Source organism: Pseudoliparis swirei, chromosome 5, assembly GCF_029220125.1.
Source record: "Pseudoliparis swirei isolate HS2019 ecotype Mariana Trench chromosome 5, NWPU_hadal_v1, whole genome shotgun sequence".
NCBI classification, from domain to species: Eukaryota; Metazoa; Chordata; class Actinopteri; order Perciformes; family Liparidae; genus Pseudoliparis; species Pseudoliparis swirei.
Genome location: NC_079392.1, coordinates 12,667,786 through 12,680,591, shown reverse-complemented (window position 1 = coordinate 12,680,591; position 12,806 = coordinate 12,667,786). Strand labels below are relative to the sequence as shown.

The 12,806-nt window shown below is 42.6% G+C and overlaps 1 protein-coding gene across 11 annotated transcripts in view; it reads right to left on the bottom strand.

Annotated features, from left to right (window-relative positions):
* Positions 1-12,806, bottom strand: part of lpp (LIM domain containing preferred translocation partner in lipoma) — a 131,446-nt gene that overhangs the window by 102,560 nt on the left and 16,080 nt on the right. For 5 of the 11 annotated variants that reach the window (XM_056414710.1, XM_056414716.1, XM_056414715.1 and 2 more), the window contains one exon: positions 7,492-7,537. The exons of the other annotated variants lie outside the window; for them this stretch is intronic. The gene's annotated coding sequence lies outside the window, so the exon portion shown is untranslated. The remainder of the gene's footprint in view (positions 1-7,491; positions 7,538-12,806) is intronic. 11 annotated transcript variants of the gene reach the window in all.

Below are 12,806 nucleotides of genomic sequence, written 5' to 3'. Positions count from 1 at the left end.
TTTTGAACGGTAGTGTACATATAGCATGGCTATTGAAGACAACATTTCCTTTAAACATTTTGAAAGAGGCCATGATTGAGTTTCCCTGACAGTCCCGCAAACACTGAAGGATGTGTCCACTTACATGAAGCCCTTATATGCCGAAATGAGTCAAGGAAAGCCTTTTGGCCACAGCTCAAGTCGAGCAGAACAAAGAGTTAAGTATTTTAAATTCTACAGCGAAGCTAAACTGTTCTTGAAATTCAGCTGGCAGCCAGTAATGCGTCGATTTGATGTGTGCTTCAAGAATCTGGCCCAAACAGACAAACCGGGAGCCAGGAATCCAAACAAACAGTGTGAGAAAGCGAGAACCATCCCTGGCAGGTTTATCCCGTCGCTGTGGCCCGAGCATGCGAGGTCCTCCCATTCAACCCGCCTCTGTTCTGCTGCCATGTCGCCTGAGGAAAACCAAGCTTCTGCGCTCTGCTGTGTGACCTTAAAGCACCTTTGCTGTCCACCTGCACGCAGCGCCTTTCTGCAGGTTTGCTCGTGAGCACACAGACTGTGTGAACATACGCACGAGGCGTGTAAAGGTTGTTGGTAAATCGTTGTTTTTTTTAGGAGCTGCTCACATTTTCACAGCTCAAAAGGTCCCTCAAGGGTTCTGGAGTCATTTAAAGAGCAAATCAATTATGGAATGTTTGAACCTCACTGAATTAAAAGAAAACTTATAAAAAGGGCGTCGCCACGGCGGTTAGTTGACAAAGTACAGACATTGCTCTGATTGGTTGCCGATGACAGGATAGCGCATGGGTCGCATTGAGGGTGATGTCACAACAGTTATCCAAACTTGACCTCAATGTCATCTCAGAGCCACTGAAAAAAGGAGCTGAAGCACAATGACAAGAACCCAATCAGTTCATAAAACACGTTATGGTGGGGGTGTTTTTCTTTGGTGGCGTTGGCGGAGAGATTTGTGTCTAATAATACTTATCAAGGCCACATGTTTGCCGTCTCTTTTGTCTGCCCTATATCTCAGGGCACAAGTAAGCTTATTATTACTAGAAGAACAAAAGTGTGCTAATGAAAGCCTGAGCGGGGAAGGAAGCTTCTTGGACCACCTGTTCAACATTTTCATATTCAGGGAAGAAGAGCTCAGGTTCCCATACGAGCTCCCTGCCATCTGTTTTTTTTAAACATATCACATTTTGGTATTTAACCACTGGGCATGCTTTGCTAAACACAAGCGCCTCAGATCTCGTCGATTTCAACTTCTGCCTGTGCGGTTCTGTGCAATGTGCTGTATATTACATCTTCATCTGTATTTAATGCAAGAGAAGCAACTTCAGCGGGGGAACGCGGATGCAGCGTGCATCAGACATGAAGACCTGATGGTCTGCTTCTGTACGGAAATAAACTGACAAATGTACAACTATCTTACCAAAGTCAATCTGAAGATTATTTTAAAAAATTTACATTTTCCCGAGACTTTAGGAGTTCAAATCAGGTCAAAAGAATTCAATTAAAAGAAGCAAAAAAGTTCTCCACTTTAGGTTGTTATTAAAAAAAAAAATCCAAAAATAACAATGTACGCTCCAAACAGAAAGCACATTGAATGATGCGTTGGTGAACATCTGGCGTCTGGAACACACCGAGGATACGGTTGGGAAAGAGGAGTCTCGAAAACATGCCACCGTAATCGAGGAGAATGACCGCAGCCTCAAGTGGCATTCTAGGGCAACCGAGGACAATTAGGAAATTAGGACCAGAAAACAAAAGAATGTCCCTTTGTTTTGTTTTTAATCCCTTTGATTTTATGTAGTTTATTTTCAATATTTCACTTATTGAACCGCTCATTGATGCTTTGTGTTAAATTTATTTCCTAACCTACAAGCCCTGTTGGAAGTCTTTAGTCATTATTTTGTGGTGACTTATATAAATGTATGGGTGTAAATATATTGAATCAGCTTGTAATGTTTGAAAGTGTTCTAATTGTGAAATTGTACACAACAACAACATGCCAATGATTTTAACAGCCAAATGCAGGGCCTCCAAGGAAAGTGGGGAGTGTTTTAATACTGAATGTTTTTGGAGGTTGGGAGTGTGGGGTTATTTGGGGAGAAAGAACATATAAAGAAATTAATCAAAAGGAGGGAAAAAAGAAAAAAGAGACCATGTGTCAAACGTGATGATGTTATGAGTCGGCAGTCCCACGAGAAAAGATGCCACGACGCAGCCATCCACCCTCGGTCGTTGTTGTGCGGTGCTAAAAGTCTTCACCATCATTATTATTGTTTTGTATGGCATTCGTTCTAAACCGTCCAATCGGGGCACACGCGTTACGTTTATAAGAAGCTCTAATCGTTGGAGCCGTCAGCCGTGTAAATATGGTATCTTAATCACAACACTCAAATCAGACTCAAATCTAAAGCAGTGAAGCTCAAATAGCCTCATATTGATATTTCAAACTTATAATGACAGCACCTCCAATATATGCAGATGGACATCGTGTCTGAGCACCTTGGCTGAATCAGTTTGACATACTAGATATATCGTATATAAATGCGTATAGCAAACACTTTAACTTTTGTCCAAAAATTTGATAATTGTTTTCGAGGGCATGCAGTTAGTGACAGTGTGGGCTCGAGCACATCGTCCTACATGGTGATGAATCAAGTTGTTCCATGTTAAGATCGTTGAAAGTCACGACACAGAGCAGGTTGGTGCACGGCAACACAGGTCGTGGACGGACAGAAATAAAGTTGTGATGTAATATCTGTAAACTTGAATGTGAAACTGGGAGACACGAAACAAGAAGCTCTTCAAGTGGAGCATTACCCACCCATCATAAATTATTATTGTTTTCTTTTTATGAATAAAACAGAACATTTCAGATGGCATTTTGCAATGCAGGCAAAAAACAAATAAAATTGCTTTGGAGAAGAATCTACGTGGATCTTTTCTCTCAGCCCTGAAAGTGGTTTTAACACCAACAGGCTGTTGAGATTATCAGGTTGGAAAATGTGAGCTACAATATAAATCATGAATACCTTACACTACCGTTCAAAAGTTTGGAATCACCCAGACAATTTCGTGTTTTCCATGAAAACTCACTTTTATTTATCAAATGAGTTGCAAAATGTATAGAAAATATAGTCAAGACATTGACAAGGTTAGAAATAATGATTTGTATTTGAAGTATTAATTTTTTCTTCAAACTTTGCTTTCACAAAGAATGCTCCTTTGCAGCAATTACAGCATTGCAGACCATTGGCATTCTAGCTGTTAATTTGTTGAGGTAATCTGTTGAAATGTCACCCCACGCTTCCTGAAGCACCTGCCACAAGTTGGATTGGCTTGATGGGCACTTCTTGGACCATACGGTCAAGCTGCTCCCACAACAGCTCAATGGGGTTGAGATCTGGTGACTGTGCTGGCCACTCCATTACAGACAGCAGACCAGCTGCCTGCTTCTTCCCTCAATAGTTCTTGCACAATGTGGAGGTGTGCTTTGGGTCATTGTCCTGTTGGAGGAGGAAATTGGCTCCAATCAAGCGCTGCCCACAGGGTATGGCATGGCGTTGCAAAATGGAGTGATAGCCTTCCTTATTTAAAATCCCTTTTACCTGGTACAAATCTCCCACTTTACCAGCACCAAAGCAGCCGCAGACCATCACATTACCTCCACCATGCTTGACAGATGGTGTCAGGCACTCTTCCAGCATCTTTTCACCTGTTCTGCGTCTCACAAATGTTCTTCTGTGTGATCCAAACACCTCAAACTTGGATTAATCTGTCCAGAACACCTTTTTCCAATCTTCCTCTGTCCAATGCCTGTGTTCTTTTGCCCATACCAATCTTTTCTTTGTATTGGCCAGTCTCAGATATGGCTTTTCTTTGCCACTCTGCCTAGAAGGCCAGCATCCCGGAGTCGCCTTCACTGTCGACGTTGACACTGGCGTTATGGGTACCATTTAAAGAAGCTGCCAGTTGAGGACCTGTGAGGCGCCTATTTCTCAAACTAGAGACTCTAATGTACTTGTCTTCTTGCTGAGTTGTGCACCGGGCCTCCACTTCTCTTTCTGCTCTGGTTAGAGCCCGTTTGTGCTGTTCTCTGAAGGAGTAGTACACACCGCTGGAGGAAATTTTCAGTTTCTTTGCAATTTCGCATGGAATAGCCTTCATTTCTAAGAACAAGAATAGACTGGCGAATTTCACAGGAAACTTCTTTTTTCTGGCCATTTTGAGAGTCTTATCGAACCCACAAATGTGATGCTCCAGATAATCAACTAGCTCAAAGGAAGGCCAGTTTTATAGCTTCTCTCATCAGCAAACAGTTTTTAGCTGTGCGAACATAATTGCACAAGGGTTTTCAAGGGTTTTCTAATCATCCATCAGTCTTCTAAGGCGATGAGCAAACACAATGTACCATTAGAACACTGGAGTGATAGTTGATGGAAATGGGCCTCTATACACCTATGGAGATATTTCATTAGAAACCAGACGTTTCCACCTAGAATAGTCATTTACCACATTAACAATGTATAGAGTGTATTTCTGATTGATTTAATGTTATCTTCATTGAAAAAAACAATGCTTTTCTTTGAAAATAGACATTTCTAAGTGATCCCAAACTTTTGAGCGGTAGTGTACATATAGCATGGCTATTGAAGACAACATTTCCTTTAAACATTTTGAAAGAGGCCATGATTGAGTTTCCTGACAGTCCATAAACACTGAAGGATGTGTCCACTTACATGAAGCCCTTATATGCGAAATGAGTCAAGGAAAGCCTTTTGGCCACAGCTCAAGTCGAGCAGAACAAAGAGTTAAGTATTTTAAATTCTACAGCGAAGCTAAACTGTTCTTGAAATTCAGCTGGCAGCCAGTAATGCGTCGATTTGATGTGTGCTTCAAGAATCTGGCCCAAACAGACAAACCGGGAGCCAGGAATCCAAACAAACAGTGTGAGAAAGCGAGAACCATCCCTGGCAGGTTTATCCCGTCGCTGTGGCCCGAGCATGCGAGGTCCTCCCATTCAACCCGCCTCTGTTCTGCTGCCATGTCGACGGAGGAAAACCAAACTTCTGCGCTCTGCTGTGTGACCTTAAAGCACCTTTGCTGTCCACCTGCACGCAGCGCCTTTCTGCAGGTTTGCTCGTGAGCACACAGACTGTGTGAACATACGCACGAGGCGTGTAAAGGTTGTTGGTAAATCGTTGTTTTTTTTAGGAGCTGCTCACATTTTCACAGCTCAAAAGGTCCCTCAAGGGTTCTGGAGTCATTTAAAGAGCAAATCAATTATGGAATGTTTGAACCTCACTGAATTAAAAGAAAACTTATAAAAAGGGCGTCGCCACGGCGGTTAGTTGACAAAGTACAGACATTGCTCTGATTGGTTGCCGATGACAGGATAGCGCATGGGTCGCATTGAGGGTGATGTCACAACAGTTATCCAAACTTGACCTCAATGTCATCTCACAGAGCCACTGAAAAAAGGAGCTGAAGCACAATGACAAGAACCCAATCAGTTCATAAAACACGTTATGGTGGAGGTGTTTTTCTTTGGTGGCGTTGGCGGAGAGATTTGTGTCTAATAATACTTATCAAGGCCACATGTTTGCCGTCTCTTTTGTCTGCCCTATATCTCAGGGCACAAGTAAGCTTATTATTACTAGAAGAACAAAAGTGTGCTAATGAAAGCCTGAGCGGGGAAGGAAGCTTCTTGGACCACCTGTTCAACATTTTCATATTCAGGGAAGAAGAGCTCAGGTTCCCATACGAGCTCCCTGCCATCTGTTTTTTTTAAACATATCACATTTTGGTATTTAACCACTGGGCATGCTTTGCTAAACACAAGCGCCTCAGATCTCGTCGATTTCAACTTCTGCCTGTGCGGTTCTGTGCAATGTGCTGTATATTACATCTTCATCTGTATTTAATGCAAGAGAGCAACTTCAGCGGGGGAACGCGGATGCAGCGTTGATCTGAAAAGGTGTATGTCAAAATGTGAGGCCCACAAAGCAACAATTAAGTCTCCCCTTCATGAGAATTTAAAAACACACACACGCATGCGGCATGACTAGAATCTTGAATCAATTATATTATGCACCATTAGTGTTATCGCGACGCACAAACGTAATTTTGAACAGGCAGTTAAAGGACTTCTCAGCGGCTTATCAGAAATAATGCCAACAAAAAGTCAGCTAATGAGAGAGAAAGACAAAGGGATCGCTGCAGGCTTGACTAATGCACCAAAAGCATACTGAATAGGCACAAATACGCTCTCCAAGCATGATTTCATTACAAACGCATACATTTATTTTATACATCTTACACATTTGAGTCGTCTCTCCCATTTTATTTTAGTTTTGCCACCGACAGGCCACCTAATCGAGTCAACCAGTACCCCGCGCCGGTCTAGTCTTCAAGTGGCGCGATGACATTCAAGGAGCTTTACACCATGAATGAGCTGCGATGCTGGAGGCAGCAGGACTGTTGGAACACTTCCACGGAGATGCAGGAAGCGGCCCCCGTCTATCTGCTGAGCAGCGATCTGCACAGAGTTGTATTTGATTAGAGAGCGAGTGTTTTTCCCCATGTTCTATCGAAAACACATGGCTCGCTTTTCTCATAACCGAGGCTAATTGAAAAAATTAAGAATGCATCACGGAAACACTTACTGCACGTCATTAGGACAAGCTCCTGCCATTTGGCCAACTTTCTCTGACGCAAATGCGACGCCGAGGCCGAGGAATTAAAGCTGCAATCAACTTCTATGGATTTAAAACAATACAGATTAAATTCCCGCAGGACAGAGTTAAATAAATATATAATTTATAAGTAAAATACTAATTCATTTTTGGCTAAGATTCAATGAAGAGGAGGCTTGTGTTTAATGATCATAATCATATACACACAGTTTCATACTGAACCTGAGTATGTGTGCAAAATAAATTCACAATTCACTTTCAGTTCAATACATCAATGTGGCGAAATTTACCATCACTGACAATATTAGCAGCCTGCAGGAAATGGCTTTGCAAAAGGACCTTTAAATGAGAACAATAGTTTCTTTTAGCGGCCTTTGACGATGTGGGAAAACAGATTCTGGGTCAAAATAAACCGTTTGTGGAGGAACTTCTGCACGGCACTGCAACATCAATGTGTTTGGGAGCCACCGCCGACATTAACGACCCAAAGCATTGTGTTTAGTTCATACACGTTCACGCACAAACAACTGAGTCAAAGCACCACGGCTAGGCATCAAATACATGATTGTGATCACTGCAACATTAAAAACAATATCTGTGATTTAGTTTTACATTTTGTAACAAGTGCTTTTGGTGTGGAGAGGTGAAAATGGAGTGTGTGATTACTACTCTATTTAGGACAGAAAAAATTTAAAATATACCTTAATATGAAAAACATGAAGAACCTAAAGAGACTAACGGTTTAGTGTTCACGGCCTGTGAACATATACGGTATCGTACTGTAGGAGGAGCGACTCACCCAAACTGTAACACTAAGCGATGGCGGGGACCACAGGATCAGACACCTGAAAAGAAACGCGACACGATCAAACAGCTGCGAAAGCCAAGCAGCCGACAGCGAGTGCGTCGCTCCATCACTTCGGGTTCATCTGCTGCTGCAGCCGCCGCTCGGCCCCTTCCACGCAACCGCTCACTTCCACAAAAGTTGGCCTTAAAAGTGCAGCTTCGACTCCCAAAGTAAAAGCCCAACTTTTTCTGCAGGGGATACATTCAAAAATCATAATTGTGAGTGAGATTTCTATTTCTGGTGTTGTGAATGTCCTACATTCTGCTTAGATATACAGGTACGGCTGGGGGTGGAATGATTCCCGTCTCCAGGGCCCCAGAAGATGTGTACTCCTCGTGCTGAGGAATTTGTTTGTTCTGATAAATTGACACCGTCAGCTTCCCCACGTTGCCACAGAGTGGCATATACTATGGGGAGCAGTGGTGGGAACACAGATGCTACATGCGACTGGCGTCAGTCAATGTGACAGTTCTTCTTTTGTCTTTTCTTTTGAGGGAGGGGTGGGGGTTCTATTTTTCTAAATCTGAACTTCCAAGTCGAGGAAGCAGGAAGGAATAGGAATTAATACACCTACACTCCCCCTTCTCCCTTTAGAATGGCAAAAATCTCTTTGTACCCACATCATAATTACTGGTGGGCGCCAGTTTGGGATTGTTATCCATGCCTCCTTCACACTTTTTTGTTTTTGGTTTGCAAGTATAATCCAATGTTTTGAGAACATGCAGCTGACAACTAAAGTATTTTCTCAACTTCCCTTCAGTTTCTTTGCGCCGTGCGAATGTTAAGGAACCGCTCCAGCTTGAAGTGGCGTCCCTTGTTCTAGCATATGCTCCCCTATTTATTTATTTTTCAGGAGACAACATTTTTAAAAAAAGGAGATAGCCAGGCGAGATGGGATCCGGCAACCAGCAGCCGGGGTGCTGGGGACACGTCCCTCCAGAGAGATGTTGATGTTGACTCTATTTTGGTGTCGTTTCATGCGGTCTGACACCATGATGTTTCTTTTTCAATTACTGAGTGACTTTTAAAGTAGTTACTTCTAAAAACAGTTTGACTTTTTCACTCATAACGAGCAGTTTCAGTGTTGAACATGATGTCACCACAGTTTTGAATGTGGACATGTGTGCGCCGAGTAGTCCGTTCATATTTACATAAAACTTTAAATAATCAAATAAAGTGAAAACTATTTCTTGAACTTGTGCAAAAAAATTTAAACCATCAGTCGATAATTTGTTCAATAGAAAATTGATCTGCAAACATTTTTGATAAATTATCCAAACATTCTCCGGTTTGCTATAGTTTTCTAATTGTTAGTAGGTTCAATTAAAAACTGAAGTGATAGATTATTCAACAAAAAATATGAATAGCATATGTTTAAATTCATCAATAACACACTTTTCTTAGTGACATCTAGCCTTAACCACTCTGGTTTCATCGGTGTTGAGATATCAGCCAATAAGACTTCTGCCCAATACCGAAGATAACGGGAATGGAATGTATTGTTCACAAAGCACAGAAAAGTGACATTAGAAACATGCCTGTGCAGGGACAACAGGGCTCAAGCAGGAAGACAAGATACCAAGATAAGGAGATAAACATCTCTTTTCCATAGCCACAAGGAGTTTGCCCAACACAATTTGAGGAACATAAACAAATACATGACTATCATTTTAGATTAAAATGTTTTATTACAATTATTACGAGTGGATTATAACATGTTGAACCTCATTCAGCTCCAAAATTATATTCACACTGGTCTTTGATTTTTCTCGAGCGCCAGTACTGACACAAGTGTACTGTACGTTTATTGACCTGTGCTTCACCACTTATCTTGTTGGTGGGTAGCGAGCGAGTCTGCCGGTAGTGAAACAGTCAATCCATCAACGTGCATACGGTTGAAAAGTCAGAAACGCATAAGAAAGAATATTTGGTTTGTGGGCTGCCGTTTTGAAGCCTTGAGTTCTGCATTTTGGCCGCGAACATCTTGGTTTTTGTGCCAGAAAAGATACAAGTGGGCGGAGCTAACTGTAAAACTGAAAGCTCAATGAGACATGTTAAGCAACAAGAATGTTGACTATCATGAATTGAAAAGGGTTGAAGTTGTCAACTCCTAGAGCGGACAACGCCGGGGTAGCAACCTGCCAGTCACAAGGTAGACCCACCCTGAAGCATACCCTGCTTTATGGTCTCTTTGACTCTAAATGGACCATCATTTACTAAATGAAGATCCTGCTGTATTGAAGAAGACTTGAAACTAGAGTATTTGACGATAAACTCATGTTTACTGAGGGAATAAATCGAGAGAGAAGTAGAGTCATTTTCTACAACCCGACTCCGGAGGAAACTCTTTCTGGCCATGAGAAACAACGCTTAAGGCACAAGTGGCTTCACTTGACGTTTAAACAGCCGTCTGTGCAGATTACACTTCACTAAACGCAACAACAATTATCTTGACTAGCTTTAGAAAAAATGACCAGTTTAGTGGATTAATACATTCAATAAATCGCTTTAAGTGAGTCTTGTCCATTATTTCATTACAAGGGTACAGAACTGTGCAAGTAATATTTAATCCCCCCCAGTTTGATTTATCTTAGACTTACAGTTTCTGCGCTACAGATCCAAACACAAACAAAGGGGCTCCAGCTCATTTGGTGCTACATCTGGGGACCAAACCAGAGTTGTGTAATATGATGATCCGGCCAGAGATGGAGGAAAGCACAGGTCAGATGGGCTCATGGGTTTGTTATCGCCTCAGTTGCCAACCCAAAGAGTTTAAAGTAGAAATATATATATATTTGTTTTAAACAATGATGATGCCGGTGGTAATAGCAGCTATTCAAAACTCCGGGCCTGCAGCGAAAAACATTTCCACTCTTTTAGAAGGACATCAAGATGTGCATGTTTTTACATAAATCTACAGTAGATATAGTAACTCACAATAAATACGACACCTCACGCCGTCGCTGCTGCGCCTCGTTACTGCAGCGGATTATTTCAACGGCACCCGGCGCTGAAATGTCTAATGAACCAAATAAATAACACAACCGTATAACACAATCGACTTCAGTCCTTTTAATTCAACCACTTGAGGCTATTTAACCGTCACAGATCGAAGTCAAACAGACAGACGATCCTTTGACATTCTGGTGTTAAAGAGCAGCATCTTTTTTCCTATGATTTTAAAGCAGATTTATGACTCTACTGATGATATCTCTGGAATATGCAGGTAATATTGAAACTAAAACAGTGTGTGTCGCCTGTGTTTTTGTTCATTACAGGATTTATTTGTTGCAAATTACGACAATTGGGTGGTCGCCACCTACACGACGCCGTGTGGCAGACACTGGTCAAAGCTGGCGGCGAATAACATCTGGTCGTTTCTAGGACGCCGGCATGCACCTGTACCTTTCCTCTCAACAGCCATCGCTATGAATTCAGCTGAATAAAAGCCACTTGGAGCTTTCAAGAGGAGTTGAGTACTGACCCCACACAACTGCATCTGATCAACCGTGCATTTCCTGCAGACAGGCCGTGGATTTCACGTTACATTAATGGGGATATTTATAAACATTCACCGTCAGTGCTCAGGCATATTTTTAAAAAACAGTCAAATAAAATGAGCCAATTTCACTCGATGCCAAATCCATTACGATAACTTAGGTTCAGCTACTTTCAGCCAAACAATGAGTTAAATACCCAAATTATCAGAGCCATTAAATGTTCAGATGGAGCAATTTGCTATCAAACACAAGTGATCATCCAAGTACATTAGACCATTAACACATTTCTAAAGACCCGCAATCTGTCAAAGAAACGCAATTTAGGCCCTGAAAGAGGTCTTTATTTTTCAGGTTTTGATGGACAGGCTCAAAAGAGACTAAACAGCAGAGGACAGGCGCCCCCCTCTTCCTCTAACCTTCATCCTGGTCCTTTGCAGAGGATCATGCAGCTATTTTTAGAGGCTTCGTATGATGGGTTTTACACGTTTTTTTTCTTATTTTCTTTTACAAGAGCTGACCCAAACATTATTCTCATACAGATCTGCTAAAGCCAAGGAGCAGCGGGTCTCACTTCCTCTGTGGACGGATGCTTTCCAAGTGCTCCTACAATGGACAGCTTGATTGGGCCTTGAAGTTTACAGCCTGAAAGGGGAGACCAAACCAATGAAAAATACATATCCCCGAAAAACTACCCCCCACCCCCCTCACTCCTTGGTTTTATAGTGTATTTATAACCAATCCTTTACAGCAGGCACAGCAAAGTGAAGGGTGCGCTTCAAATTAAATTAGTGCACGTTACCTTTTCGGAGCTTGGTACAGTGTAGCTGCCCGTGGGGCTGGCTAGAGTGCAGGAAATACCCCCGAGGGGAAGCAAGTGGCTCCTCAGGTTTACACCTGACCTGCAAAAACGGCTCCTGAGAGCTTCACCCAGACCGGGGGAAAAACCCAGCCTGCTCTCACTCAGAGGTGAGCGGGTCCCAGGTCCAACGTGGCAGAGGAACTCTCCACGCCCCCAGTTTGAATGCTTCGCGGCGCTTCTCATGGATGTGAACGTGCAGCTTTCACAGGGAGAACGAACTTCTCTCCGTGACTTTCAACGAGAATTCAAAATGCACTAATAACACACTGCACTTTGAGTCGGAGCATTAGCCTTCCGGTCAGTACGTGTTTAAAAAAATGGAGTGGAATTACCTTGCTTGACTTCTTTTTTACCACAAAAAAAATTATACAAAATAGTACAATGCTGTCATAGTCGCTGGAGATAACCGATCCTAAGCTTTCTTTAGAAAGGTACGTCATCTAAAATATTTCACTACTTTCCTTAATAAATACAGTGCTTGTGCAAATTAATGCATCCATTGTACATGTACTGGCATTAAGAAGGCAAAAGGAGACATCCTCTGAATGGAGTCGACTGCACGTTTGGTTTGCGGCACACAGATACAAATGAAGCTCGTTCCGGTCAAACGCCCCCGATTCAGGCGCTGCTCCCTCCTGCATGAGCCTGGTACCGGTGTATTATCTGCCCGGCTCCTTTTAAGATGTTTTTCTTCAGGGAGTCATTCCTCACCTGGCCACAGGTTGCCTCCACTGAGTTTCACCTGACCCAGCCACCTCCCCGCCTGGCCTGTACCACTGCTGCAGCGCTCATGTCCCGGTCTGTGTTGCCTGCAGACTTTCCTGTGTTCACTCTGTTCTGTGGGCCAGTTGTTCCTCAGTTGACCCTCAGACTTTGACATTAAGTGTGTGAAGTGCGACGGCGGCTTG